Consider the following 16,118-nt stretch of genomic DNA (forward strand, 5'->3'; position numbering starts at 1 on the left):
AAGCCAGAGTACTCAATATAATTCACATGGAAAATTAACTTCAAAAGCATCGTGCTTTCCCACTATCATCATTATTAAAGGCCTCCAGGTGCTCAGTCCTCAACCTCTTTCAGGCAGAAAATTGTTCAGGTCTTTTTGACAGATTTAGAAACAGAGAACCAACAAATCCTTCTATAACCTCAAAGACCCATCTGTCAGTTGCAGACTGACAGGTCTTTGTTTTGTTTTGTTTTGTGCTGTTTTGCTCTCCTTTATCCTGAGGGCACTAATGGCTGCTAATAATTGGGACATAAAGATAATCAAAGAAGAGACACAAACAGCATTATATATTAGAAATACTGTCAGACTGCCCTAAGCATCATTTTTTCTCATCACCCATGAACATGCATGGGTTTACATAATGTTTTTCTTTCAAATACAACTGTCAGAAAATATCAGACCAAATTGCTATTATTTTCTATTCAGGTGGTCACTAATTTGGCCAGAGAGGAATGCAAGCATCGTTTCGAAAGAGTAACTTTCTGGTAGAAATTATCTCCTCTTTTAACATGCACTTATTTACCAGAGCTCTATTATTACATTAAATATCTCTTGGGTTTTGAATGATCATTTATCAGATAAACATTGTAGTGATTTTGTCTTTCAGTCAACTGGAAATTCATTCGTATTCATAAAACTTATTGTTCTGTCAGGTATATTCATTCTAAAAAAAAAAAAAGGAATGGAAAGGGGACAAGAAAAGAGAAAGAGAGAGATGTCACTCTCTGAAACATTTCATTCGGATGCACAGGTGATCAGGTTGTTCGTAAATTTCTTTCTCTGTTGTATGATTCACAAAATGAGCTTCCTGTATTATTCTATTCTTATAATTCAGAAAAGCCCCATCTTCAGACGGGGCTAACGACCTGAAACTTCCAGAGGAAAACCTTGAATAAGTTTTAGTTTTGAAGACAATATATAAAGTTTGCATAAATATCCGCCCAATTGGTGAAAATTGCACAGCAATTTAGCTGTCTTCTCAAAACATCTGAGGAAAAATATTGAAAAATAATAATAGAGGCTTGATATTTGATTTCACAATGGTTGGCAGTTTTCCCCTTTTAATTTAAATAAGATGCAAGTATCGTGAGACATCACCAGGGTTCTACTCTGCTGCTGTAGCTGATCTGAGGGTGCATTCTTATGCTCAAAGGCAAAATAGACTTTAAAGAGATTTCTCTTCTTCATTAAAGACTGTTTTAATAGCCTCAATGGAGTAAAACCATTTTTTTAAAATTTGTCTTATTTGGGATTTCTCATTTGACGTTAACCTAGAGCAAACCAACTAAATGAGAAGTTAAACTGGTTTTGGGGTTTCTGCTATGAAGCATCTTTTCTGGAAAGGCCATAATATCCCAACGCTGTCAGTCCCAATGCTCACCTCTGTGCAAACAGCTGCATGCTTGTCCTTTAGAGAAGTCACCATGAATTGTGATAAGAATCTGTGTATCTGGCTACATCTAACTCTTTCAGGGATCAAATTCTGACGTCAAAGTGGATGAAGATGCGGTGGCCTATGATGAATCTTCCCCAGTAGAGAAATTCTGCCTGTGACATGTGCCCTTTACCACACAGTGACCAGTAAATAAATCATGTCTTCTCTCTCGGGGCATCTGATGATGACGCAGAGACAAAGACAATGAAGTGGTTTGGAAGCCAAAAGTCTTTTGGAGTGAGTATTATCAGTTTGGATGCTTTCTGAGTGCAGCTAATAACTATTCTGTCCTAAACTTCACTGAATAAAAAGGAAATTAAATTTTCTCACATAAGACATCCAGAAATAGGTGTGGTCTAGGTGCAACATTTTTCAGACTCCTGCTCCGTTTTCCAATGAGCCATGTTCTATTCATGCCTTTGTTCTCAGACTGGAAGCAAAATGTCTGCAGTGGTTTAACGAGTAAACTCCAAGGCTAACAAGACCTGGGAAAAGAAGATAGACCATTTCTTCTCCAGCTCCCCTGGCTTCAGTGCAAGAAAACCTTTCCAGAATCCCTCCAAAAGACTTACCCTCCTGTCTCATTCATTTGTGTTTTGTCAAATACCCCTCTTCGCTGAGTCATTAGCAAAGGGTATAGGGTTACCCTGAGTTACCCAGTTTGGATGATTCCTTTGGAGAAAATAGCATTTAGGCCGAGGTGATTATCATACCCTAGCAGCCTACTGAACAAACCAAAACCTCAGCCAATAAATGCCTCAAAGCTAAGAAATTGCAATCTAAAGTCAACTAATCACAAACAGCCAACTAGGGTTTCCCCAGTAATGCCACATCTTAAGCAATAACCAGTCAAATCTCTTCCTTGCTCTGCTTCGGCTTCTTCTCTGTAAGAGTTCCTGATGGAAAAGTGCTTCTATTCACTTCTAATGTGACGCTGCTTGATTTGAACCTATTTTTGTTTAACTAAACTCTTCAAATTGTTAACATGCCTCAGTTTATCTTGTAACAGTATCAACATGTAACATCTCATGAAATATGAGTAATTTCTCACTTTGCTGGAGTTGATGGTTGAGAAGGGAAACAGTTAAAATGTACAGTAACATTATATTGCAGATAGTGAATGCCATTGTATAGAGTAATAAATTATTCTATTGTGAATGGAAAGCTATTGAAGAGATTTTTGAGGGAAATTATTATATTCGTATTCTTAGTGTATCGCAACATCTTGATGGCCTGTGAAAGATGACTTGAAGAAAGAAATGAAGGAAAGATGTTAATAGGTTATTGCAGTTATTCAGGTCAGAGATAACAGGGGAACGAGGTAGAACGACAGTATGAGAGATGGAAAAATGAGGAAGAGTTAAGATAGGCTGTGGAGGTAAAGTTGGTCAAGACTTGGAAATTGCTAAACCTGAGGGGAAAACCCAAGCAAATTTCTGATTCTCATCTTGGCAACTGGCTTTTCAGTGCTGTACTAAAAGTAGTAGAAAGTACAGAAGAAGGATTTATGGACCTGCGATTGGGGAAGAAATGATTAGTACAGTCTGAGAAAGTTGATTCTGTAGTTTATTTTTAAAACATACATGATGTCTATCATTTCCATCTATGATTTAAAAGTAAATCTATCATTTATTCATTATAAATTAAAATATGTGAATTTTCCCATAGTAAAATCATGTAATGGAATTTTACTTCATGTACCATACTAGGCTTTATTTGTAAAAAATAAGATTTACTTTATAATAAGTTCAAACATAGGAATTACTTACGAATATTCAGCAAAATATGTAAAATATAGATACACATTAAAAATGAAACAGCTATATTGTGTTCATAAATTGGAAAACTCAGTATTGCTAAATGTCAATTCTCTGCAACTTGAGCTATAGATTCAACACAATCCTCTTCAAAATTGCAGTATGTTTTTTCGAATACAAATTGATAAGCTGAATCTAAAATATATATCAAAATGCAAATAATCTAGAATAGCCAAACCAACTTTTAAAAGAAAGAAAAATGGTAGAGACACTATCATATTTCAATATTTACTCTCTGTCTACATATGTTAGACTCTGGTATTAGAAAAATAGAATAGACAAAGAAATTCATTGAATAGAATAGAGTCCAGGAATAGATCTACATTTGTGTGGTCAATTATTAACTCAAAATACATCATAAACCTAGCAATAAAAACAAAAATTATAAAACTTCTAAAAGAAAAATTTTGCAATCTTAGTGTACATTGATATTTCTTAGGATACAGCATAAATAATAAAAATGATTAAATGGATTTCCTGAAAGTTAAGTTTTTTTAATTTTTTTTTTGTAGTGTAATTGACTTACAATGTCACTTCCAGGTGTACAGCAGAGCAATTCAGTTATACATACAACATGTATATGTATTTTCATATTCTTTCCCATTATAGCTTATTATAAGAAATTGAATATAGTTGCCTGAGCTATACAGTAGGTCCTCGTTGTTTATCTGTTTTCTATATGGTAATGTATATCTGCTAAATGTCAAATCTCTCAAATTTTAGCTATTCTAACAAGTTGTAACCTCACTGTAATTTTATTTTCCTAATGAATAATGATGTTGAACATTTTTTCATGGGCTTCTTGACCATTCACATGTTTTGTCTTATGAAGTGTTTGTCTAACATATGCCTATTTTTATTTGGTTAAAATCAGGAGTTTGGGATAAAAAATTTTTATTTCTTTTAAAAGATATTTTTAAGGAAATGGAAGTCAAGCCACAAAATGGGGAATATATTTTTAACATATATATATCTCTAAAAGGGCTTGCATTGAGTATATAAATATTTATAATGCAATAATTAGAAGTCAAATATATGTTACTCTGAAGAAAAAGATTGGAGTGAATGTTTAATGGAGCAATTAATCATATTTATGTTATTACTTGTTTGTTTTTAATAGACTTCATATCCATTTAACTTTATTTTCCATCTAAGTCTATTGTATCATTTTTAAAGGGCATTCCCAAATAGTGCTTCCAGAACTAACGTGTGACTTTCCTTGCTTTTTTTTCTTAAGAGTAAGCTCTGGACATATGCCCACACCCCTTGGGTCTTGTTTTTATTAAGGTGTTATTAATCCTGGCTGTTCAGAGAACTGAACAGCAACGCCCAAATAGCCTTCATCATTTTTCCCAAGAGGGTTTATAGGATATTTTTATGCAAATAGGATTCCATGTACCCTTCTCTCTGTAACATTGTGTTTACTCATAAGAACTATATCCCTTTCCTCTCCCAAGTTATAAAATTAGAGCTACATTCAACATAGTAAACCATGGAAATTCCCAGGTGCCAAAGAAAGAAAACAGGGTGTTGTAGGTCTGAGGCAAAAGTAATGGTTTGGTCCACACATGTAAAACTACAGTTAGACCATAGGAATTTGATTTTACCAATCATACAATTACGGGATGTTAGAATTGGAAAGAAACATGTTGGGCCCAATCTGATTAAAACTGTGTCTCCATGGTCCTAAATATATTTTGCTTGTTAGTTACCAAACATTAGCAGATATTAGACATTTTACTTTAAAGCATCAATGTATATTCTTGTCTGAATTTCACAGTAAGACCCAAGTTTTCAAATGTTAAGGAAAGAATAGGTTTAAGTCTTCTATTGAGCTTCAGAAATAATTATTTTTATAAACCATTTTGGACATGCGAACCTCTGAAATTCTTCCAAAGTCCTTAATAATATTGACACATATGCCAAAATGCAAATAGACATTCTGTCTAAAACTAAAAGGGTGAAAAAAATTTAAGAATGTTAAACTATAATAAAAATATTTAAACTCAAAAAACATTGATTTTAACACAAAATTTTAAACAATTTTTCCACCATTGTAAAGAAGCTATTTTTGGACTTATTCCTATATTCTAATAGAAACAAAATAGATAAATTGGTCAGATTGTAAATCCACATTAGAAGGAATAACTCCTATATATGGGTGGTAATATACATGTATAAATTCCAACTGAATGATTAATTATGTCTAAGAATGAATGAAAAGACATTTAGTGTTCAATACTGGCTTTTGATAATCTTTAAAATAATGTCTTAATCTTAAACCTCAGAGGAAGATTCCTATTTCTTTGTTCTGAGTCCATAGTGGTTCCTGAGAAGAGTATCACCAACTAGTATTTAGATTTACTTCTCAGAATGATGCCAGGTTTTGGTACTATTCATCTCTGTTTAATTAAAAATTGCATTTAATTATTCTTCATTTAAATCTTTGACCGCCAAGTGCCTGACACAAATGTTTAGTGACACAATAAATGCCTAATGAAATATTGAATGATTAAAGAGAATTTTTTAACTGGAAGTCCCTAATGCCTAAAATATTCTCTGATGTAATTTAAGCATTATCAGTAGTTATATTGGCTTTATAGAACTTAGAACAACATGAAATGAGAAGTACTTTTTAAAAAAAGTCCTACTTGCCTGAAAAAGTCAATGGAGCATAAGCTTCCATTGTCAAAAATGCAAGGATGCTGAGTCAACCTATTAATCTACACAAATTACTTTTTCACCTTTCCTGTGAGATAAACACAGTAACAATATTGATGATGCTGGGGAGGGGGAAAATTTCCCCATATCCTTCTTAAGTTCTTTTGGCTGGTCTAATAATTAAATTGACACATTACAAACTAACAGGAGAAAAAGCAAATTTGATTTCATATGGACAGAGGTCTCATAGACATGGGACATTAAGAAATGACTAAAGAGACAGCTTTTACACTTTTTAGACAACAAAATAATACATTTGTGAGGAATAGACAAGACAAAGAAATTTAAGCTTGAGTGCTTAATGAAGAATCTAAACAGAGTTTGGGCCTGGGGTGGTAAATTAGTAAAGAAGTAGCAAGGTTTGCTTATACAAACTTATGGGCCCTGAATTCCCTCTCTCTGCCTCCTGGAGCTGGGAAGGTACCTTTCATGTGAAAGATTTATTTCCTGCTTTCCGAAGAGGGTCAGTGTTCTTGCACTGACTCTTTCTTAAGTAACTTTAATTCAAAATAATCAATATATTATTATGGTATATTTTGGGGTGCCTCTGTCTGAGCCCCAACAATAATAAAAATACTGTTAAGCAGTTACACTCTATAATTTGTCTACATTCCCAAATATCCACATAATCTGTATGCAAGTAGATGACTATTTTACTTTGCGTTTACAATGATAGGCTTTTTACAAATACCCACTGAAAGAGATTTAATTTAGCGGGGGTTAGGAAAGGGGAAATTGTTAAATCTTCAGTTTATGAATTGCTAATCCCTTCTATGGAAGAATCAGCACAATTTTTATCAGAAGTTTTTAAAGAATTAAATCATAAGGGGCAAGGTTTTCATTATCTCCTTTTCAATATTCAAAATGAAGAAATGATTTATAAATTTTATTGCTGAAACGTTAACTACATTTAAAAAAAAAATCTTTCTGAAAGGTGAATCAGGTGACTGATAAGAACTTGAGCCTTTCCATAAGGAATATACTTTAAATTAGGGCTTAGATTTATCTACAGTATAGTTTTATATAGAAATGCAAATTTGTAGATTACTTAAATCTTGTTGAATTAATATGAGTGTAAGACTGTTTTTCTCTCTGGGTACATTTAAATGTGTCAATTTCATGTAAATGTCCATCTTGTTTTTTATTTTCAGTGGTAGAATGGAGAAATATAGCATTTTACAAATCAACAAATCTCCAAAATAATCATTATTGGAAAGAAATCTGGCATAATATTAATAAAGTAAGATGTCTACACACTACATAAAATGACATTGGCTGTGGTTAAATGTCACCTTTACTTTTGTAGGCAACAGAGTCTAAAAATAGGAGTTAGAGATGTTCATAAATTCATCTGCTGAATATACAAATATAATTGAGAAAAACATTCAGGTACATTCCACGAAAACCTTCTGAGCTTTAATCATACTTGGATAATGTAAAATTTGTCACAGAGTTTATGAAGTGAGATTGTGATTTAATTTGAAAACATGTCGTGAGAGTGTTGTATAAGATGATCACTGATTCAGGCCCTGAAGACTCATAACCAAAGACACTCCTCTGCAAGTTCGCCTAGGTGCATGTTGAATGCTAAATTCATCCTGTCCCTAGGTGTCTTGCTTAAAGACTTGTATAGTTTATCAGTTCCTCCTTCAACTCTGTGAGTTGTGCAATTTCCTTCTAATAAGTTACACTTTTCGCTTGCTATCTTAAAATTTAAATTTGTTTCCAATGGCAACCAAATAAATGTTATGGATATCAAATTAGTAGCAAGAGTAGGTTATGGGCAACATAACCTTGGAAAAGTGAAGTATTTGGAATTGGTTATTGGGTTGAAATGAACCAAAAGACTGAAATTTTGGCTTATGACCTATTACTTTCTTTGTTCACCTGACGCCGTATATTAAATATTAAGGTCCTGGTGTCAGTTTTTGGATTAGAATCCTTCATTTGCTATTACCAGAGATACATTATTTTAAGCTGCAATTAATTGGAAGGAAATAGTATAACTCACAGAATTAAGGGGGCTGGGCATTGACTAGTTAGACTGAAGAAGGGCCAGGGACCAGCATGCTATCTTCCCAGTAATCATTCTTTTTGCTATGTACCTCTTGCTTGATGTTAGGAATTTTTGGAGGCTGAATGTTGGATAATAAGATGTAGGGGAGGAAAAAGCTTTCTTCAACCTTCTTTGGGTACCTGGCTGGGTCTGAAAGTTAAACTGACAAAGATTAACAGTAGAAAACCATGCAAATTTTACTGAATTTTTACACGTACATGGGAGCATTTACAAGAGAACAAAGGACTAGAAGAAGTGACCAGAGGAGGAAGCTTTGGTACCTTTTGAGCAAAGAAACAATAAATTTGTAAAGAATTGACAAGACAAATGGGTTTAGGCTAGAGGCAGTAGTCGGAGGGAGGGTATAGCTCAGTGGTAGAGTGCATGCTTAGCATGTATGTGGTCCTGGGTTCAATCCCCAGTCCCTCCATTAAATAAATAAGTAAATAGATAAAGATTGGTGAAGAAGTAACAAGATAAGGGTTTGTATAACAAAGTTCTGTTTGTACAGATTTCTTGGCCTCAAATTTGCTGTCTCAGGTGAAAAGAATATCTTCCCTTCTGTACAAGGAGGGTTCCTTCCTGACCTGCAGCAGCGAAAAGGCTGAGGATGAGGACTGAGTTAGACTGAAGTTCTTGCTTCTGCCATTTTAAAATTCCTTCAGTTTAAACTATTTACTATGTCATATCTTGGGGTAATGTGCCCTGAATCCCATCACAGACCCCGGGAAATGCCCATCGTAAACTAGTTACTATCAGATGAACTCAACAGACGACAACAATGAATGGGGTAGACCCAAATATCCCTGCAGGGGCTGTGAGTGAGAAAGTTGCTCACTCTAAATATGTGCTACTATTTTTGTGTTTTTGGGTTTTTTTTTTTTTTTTTTGTATTCTATTTTTGTATTGCCACCCATCCCACAGCCCACAACTCTGGTCCCGTGAAGAGTTGCCTATGACTGCCTCATTTACAAAAGTGGTGCCATCTACAATTGGAAGTAAACTGCTTAGATCTCACAATTTCACTAGGGAATGGCTTTAAGTTCTGTGGCAAGTGATATTCTAGTGGCCATAAGTGTGTGTTCATTTGTTTTCTACTTTGCATAAAAGGTGAGATAACCACGCTCAATTAGATGGTAAGAATCTTGAAAGGGGCAAGATTAGAGGATTAGTGACAAAGAGATTTGGGAATAGGAAACTGGACCTCTTAGAATAGGTCTGAAGCTCGAAAATGTCTGTGTTTGTTGTGATCACTTATAAAATTCTTTTTACACACCCTTGCCGCCCCCCACCCCATTCTCATTAAAGAAGCTCCTAGCAATCAGGTACCCAGGCAAACCTGAAGGAGGGTTAATAAAAGGACCACACTTACGCTAACAGGTTGCTTATTTTTATGCTTGCCCTTAAAACGGTCAACTGACCTGACTGACCAGTTGCTACTCACAGTTCCAGGCCCACTGTTAAAACTAAAGCTATTGATTTTACTGTTTCTACTTTATTCCAGTAATCAAAAGCTATAATCATGCTTGGTCTCTGAGTCGATCTCCAGGGAGAAGGTCACAGGACTTCAACCTTACAAAATAGCCTGAATTACCAAGAAGACCACACCTTGAGTGCTTGCAAGATGAAGAGATCTAACTGCTAGCCTCTATAGAATTGGTTGCCTGGAGGCACCATTCTGTCTTCTGATGAGAAAATGATTCTGTTGAATATTTTATTGTTTGAGCTATGGCTGTATAACCACGCCCCCCCCCCAAGGTGGGTTCACAGTTTTGAAGGCACCAGCCTGCTGTGAGTCCCCTTTGCCCAGCAAAGCAATAAAGCTGCCTCTTTTCTTCTACTCGCCAAGACCTGTCTCTGGGTTATCTGTCTCATCAGGGATGGGGCCGATCTTTCAACAACAAACCCTCTCAGCTTATGGTCATCCTCTTCAGTCAGCCAGATGGCCAACTAATTGTTTAATAGTCACATCACAAAGCCACAATGCAAAGACTAAAGAAACATATACCTTCCTTCAGAACAGACCTGGTTACTCGAGTTGCCAAGCTTTTGATTTTCTAGCAGTAGAAACCAACTTTAAGTCCCTTATGTGTCAAAAATGTTCAGAAAATCTGGTGTTGGGTTGATTAATTAAAGGACGCAGAAACTTGCCATCACTAGAACAGTTCCTTAGAACCCTTAGATTACTCTGAATTGGAAATTGTTTGTGTACTGAGTTGAATATTGTTCTCCTCCAAAATCACGTCTACCCAGGACCTCAGAATGTGATCTTACTTAAGGTCACATGTAACTAGTAGTTGGTTAAGATGAGGCCATCTTATAAGAGGACCCTAAATCCAATGTGAAAAATATCTTCAGAAGGAAAGAAATTTTGAACACAAAAATTATAAAATTGTGATTTTTTAATAAGAAACATTAATTTGGTCTTCCTGCACTGTTTCTGGACTTGTATCTTCTAAAACCTTCTAATTTCCTGTATACCAGCCATGGAGGCATCTTTTGTTTCAATACTGAGTTTTGTTCTCAGTTTCTGAAATAGCTCCAGAGCAATAAAGCTGAAAGGAGTATCTTTTCAATCTATTCATATAAGTCCCTTTTCACAGAACCTGAGTTTATGTTAATGAGGTGACTTTTGGGAAGTCTCAGTGGATGGGGGCTAGTTACCAGGAGAACCAAGGTGATTAGAGGGTCAGCTGGGGAGAGGGCTGGAGGTGCACCTAATCACTAATGACCCTTGATTTAGTCAATTGTGCCTAAAGTAATGAATGAATTTTCCCTAAAAAAATCCCCACAGGACAGGGTTCAGGGAGCTGCTGGGTTGGTGAAAAAGTGGAGCGGCTGGAGAGTGGGGCACTCAGTGAGGGCATGAGAGCTCCGCACCCCTCCCCACATACCGTGTCCTAACTTACAGCCAGTCAGTCAGAAGCACAGTGACAGCTTAGACTTGCAACTGGCATCTGAAACATGGGGATGGGCTGGTCTGTGGGACTGAGCCCTTAGTCTGTGAAATCTGATGCTATGTCCAGATAGGGTCAGCATTCGGTTAGCTGTAGGAAACCCCGCTGGTGTTTCCAGAATCTGAGAATTGCTTGGTCTGGGAGCCTCCCCCTACAAACATGTACACTCTTGCTGGCCAGTCGTGTTGTGAGGGTAGTAGCGTAAGAGGAGAGGAGACGCACAGAGGGGGTTCTTCCTTTACAGACACACAGACACACAGAGAGCACCACGCGAAATGAGCGGAGATTGTGATGCACCTACAGACAAGGGGCGCCGATTGCTGGCAACAAGCAGAAGCTAAGGAAGAGGCATGAAACTGATTCTTCCCTAGAAACTTCAGAGAGACTGTGGTCCTGCCAACACCTTGATTTCAGACCCCTGGCTTCCAGAACTGTGAGAGAGCAAATCTCTGTTGTTTTTGGTGACCCAGTTTGTGATACTTTGTTATGGCAGCCCCAAGAGACATATGTGGATTCCTTTACACATCAGATCACCGCTACCATTCCCACGGATGGATCAACCAAATCATAGCAAATTTTTCTCTGAGCAAAACATTCATTTTGTATAGAAAGAAGCAAGAAAATCATTTCATTCTCAGAGGATGTCTTGTAAAGGCTGGAGTGCCTCTTATTGGGGAAGGATTGAATACATTTTCACCTGGGGCACCTGAGTATGTAATTTTCAAGAACCCTGGGGCATGTTCTCTTTCCTGAACATTGTATAAATGAGCATAAAAAGAAGAGCCTTCAATGTTTTTCGCATAATACTGTGTATAAAATGAGAAGAGAATTGGTTTATTTGTTTTCCAGATACCATTTAATGATTTAGGATTTTAAATTACCTTCCCTTTTCTAACAAGAGCTAGATCCCCATGTTCAACAGCATCCCACTGGGATGGCAAAGTTTTGATGTAGAATGAAGAGTTAGCAGGACAAGGGAATGATAAAATGGATGGCAAAGAAACACGTAAAACTGCAAGAAAGTAAGTTTTCCAAAAATAAAAACTAACTTCTGGGAAGTTGCTGGAACAAACAGTGGTCAAAGCAGAAGAGAGGTTTTATTTTACACAGCACAACATAGGCATTGAATAAATGTGAATATGTTTTCATTATTACTTCTCTCTTGCTATCATTAATGTTATTAATTTACAAATCACTGCAATCTTAGAAAATAGATGGTAATTGTGATGCTTAATTAAAGTAGGCAAAGTGCTACCAGAATAAATGAAAAAGTAAAACTTCCAAGTTCATTTTATAAAAACCTCAGCAGTTTTGTGCTGTTAAAATCTACAGCAGTAGGTTCTTTTTCAATAGATAAATTTTCTGATATTTTCCTATGTTAAATATGGTCATAGCCTCATAATTCATATAACCATAACCTAGGTAAACAAAAATACGTGTTCTGGCACATTATTAAATATTTATCCTAGATTCTACAGAAATTAAAGCCCATCAAAGATTGTTTGATGAAAATATAGTAAAAGGAAAAAAATTAACAATTGGAATTTAAACAGTATTCAAGGTTTTCTACATTTCATCATTAAATTATGTCTTTTTAGAAAATATGTTTCAAATAAAATGAGATTACAGGTTTATTTATAATTTAAGATCTCATCCCCTGAAGATACAATTATATTGTAGCAAACTATTTTTGTAAAAATACTTCATATCTAATGAGTACTTCCTATGTGCAGGGCACCATTTTAAACCCTATGCATATATATGAGCTCACTTATGCTCACAGCTCGATGGAAGAATTATTGATACTATCCTCATTTTGCCAGAGGAAACTGTGGCATAGAGAGTTTAAAATAACCTCTCCAAAGTTAGAGGAAATTGAAATAACATTCCTTAATAGTAACTGGTTAAAACTGTGTAGAAAATAAAGACTTTCCACAAAACCAAATCTAGCGTGGCATTTTTCCAAATATGTACTACTTTTCCATTAGAAAATACTAGGTAATGGAAGAGAAAGAATTCCATGAACACAATACATCAAGCAATGCTGGCTTAAACAAAGACAGTCATGTCCGCGTGTGTGTGTTGTATACATACAGGGGTATGTGTGTGTATGTATATGTGTACATATATATAATATGCTATGCATCTATAGTTCCCTTCCAGATTTACTGAAATATAATTGATATACAGCACTATATAAATGTAAAGGGTACAGCATAATTATTTGACTTACATACTGAAATAATGACAATAATTTTTGTGAACGTCTATCATCCTATACAGATACAAAATAAAAGAAAACGAAAAAATATTTTTCCTTGTGATGAAAACTCTTAACATTTACTCTGAACAACTCTCATATATAACATGCAGAAAAGTAAATTATATTAATTATGTTGTACATTAAATCCCCTAGTACTTATTTAACTTATAACCGAAAATTTGTCCTTTTTGACTACCTTTGTCATCAAAGATATTACGCTATTATTGACTATATTTCCTATGCTTTACATTCTATCCCCATGACATTTATTCTGTAACTGTAAGTTTATACCGCTTAATCTCCCTTATCTATTTCTCTCCCTCCTCCCACCTCCCCTTGGGCAACCCCTGTTTTCTGTATCTATGGCTCTATTTCTATATTCTTACGTTTGTTCATTCATTTTGCATTTTAGATTCCAAACGTAAGTGAAATCATACAGTATCTGTCTTTCTCTGTCTGACTTATTTCACTTAGCATGATACTGTCTAGGTCCATCCATGTTTTTGCAAATGGCAAGATTTCATTTTTTATTGGCTAAGTAATATCCCATTGTGTATGTGTATGAATAATATTCCATGTGTAAACATACACAATAGAATTGTATCTATATATTTCTATATATGTAGATGTATATATCACATCATCTTCATCCATTTATCTATGGATGGGCACTTCAGTTGCTTTCATATCTTGACTGTTGTGAATAAAGTGCTTTTATCTTTTTGAATTAGTGCCTTTGTTTTCTTTGGAAAAATACCCAGAAGTGGAATTGCTGGATTGAATGGTAGCTCAAGTTTTAATTTTGTGAGAAGCCTCTATACTGTCTTCCATAGTGGCTGCATCAGTTTACATTCCCACCAACAGTGCACAAGGATTCCCTTTTCTCCACATCCTTGCAAATACTTGTTATTTGTTGTCTTTTTGATAACAGCCATTCTGAAGGGTGTGAGGTAATATCTCACTGTGATTTTGATTTGCATTTCCCTGATGGTAAGTGATGTTGAGAATCTTTTCCTGTGTCTGTTGGCTTTCTGGATGAGAGACTTTGTAAGAAGACTTTGGAAAAATGTCTATTCAAGTCCTCTGCCCATTTTTAACCAAGTTGTTTTTTTGTTTTTTGTTTTTTGGGTTTTTTTGATGTTGAGTTGTATGAGTTCTTTGTATATTTTGGATATTAACCTCTTATCAAGTATGTTGTTTGCTAATATCTTCTCCCACATCATGTTGTTGATAGTTTCCTTTGCTGTGTAAAAGCTTTTTTAGTTTGATGTAGTCCTATTTGTTTACTTTTGCTTTTGTTTCCATTACCTGAGGATAAATATTCAAAAAAGCTTTAAGATCAATGTCAAAGAGCACATATTTATATATTTATATATACACATAGCATATATATACACATATAATATAGTATCTATATTTATATAGCATATACATTTAATGTGTGTGTACTTATGAAGACTTTAGTCTTTAATCGATACTGTATATTTGGATTCTTCAAAATGAGGACTTAAATAGTTCTTTAGTCAAAATATTGACTTCCCACTACATTCTAGGTGCTAGGCTAGTAACAAAGGATGCACAAATGACAGAGGCATACATAGCACTGACTCTTATTTAGTCAAAATATGTGTGGTGAGATTCATGAAGAAATACAAGGTTTAATTTAAACCCATAAAAAGCAATCTTAGAGAAGTCTTGGAGGAAAAGACATTTAAGGTGTTTGGAATATAATTAGAAGAATGAGTTACTTAGCTGTAGAGAGGGGAAGATGTTCTAAGCAGAAATGTTATCATTTGCAAAGATGCTGAGGCAATAGAGAGAATAGTAGGATCAGGTAATTAAGAAAAGTCCAGTACAGCTAGATTAGAAAGAGGGAAAAATACTGCTCGATGGTGAGCCCAAGAAACTTGACAGGTTCAGAGACTTAGTGAAATCTGTTAAGACTTCTGTATTTTATCCTAAGTGTAATCAGCCAATGCAGAGTTTTTAGAAAATGTATGTCAATATCAATTATTCACTACATGAAGATAAAGAGTAATTGCCAGTTAGTTTTCAGTCTGCTTTAATAATACAGGACATTTGCACTCTATCTTTAAAGTATGATTTGAATCTATCTGCTTTTCTTTATCTATTGCTACCACCCTGGTCTAAACCATCATCCATCCTTTCTCAACTTTATTACATCAATTACTTGCTGACTACTCTATCTGTTCCCCCCACTCCCAATTCCTAGTCTTTATTCTGGACCCAAAGATCATTTCAACACATAAATCAGATTATATCCCTCCCCTGCTTCAATAACCCTTGTTAACAAAGAACCAATGCCTCATGGTGGCCACCAAGACCCTTCATGCCTTTGTCTCTAATGCTCTGGTCTTGCCGACTCCTACACTAGAAATTTTGTACTTATCATTCTATTCTCTCTGTTTCCTTTTTAGATACTCTGTCATACAGACGTTACAAGGACATCCACGCAAAGGAGGAGCAGATCAGAATTCATTTTCCATCAAATAATATAAGATTTGTAAAACTGTTGCTTTGTGTAGCTGTATAACCACCTGGATTTCTAGAACTCCACCAAGAAGTGCCTAGATCACTCAAAATTTCCAATATTTTAGATTGAATTGAAACACAAAGACTGATACCTGATTTTCTCAGAGGTTAAAGCAAAGTTTGGAATTGGAGAATACATAAAACGTATACTTCCCTTGCATTTCTATTTCTTTTTTCTTTTTATATGCAGTTATCCGTAGGGGAGAAACCTTTTGAAGTGAGGATTAAGAATCTTAATTCCCTCGTGCATGAGAGATTAATGCTGAGATCATACTTT

Source organism: Camelus bactrianus, chromosome 13 (assembly GCF_048773025.1).
Source record: "Camelus bactrianus isolate YW-2024 breed Bactrian camel chromosome 13, ASM4877302v1, whole genome shotgun sequence".
In the NCBI taxonomy this organism is placed as follows: Eukaryota; Metazoa; Chordata; class Mammalia; order Artiodactyla; family Camelidae; genus Camelus; species Camelus bactrianus.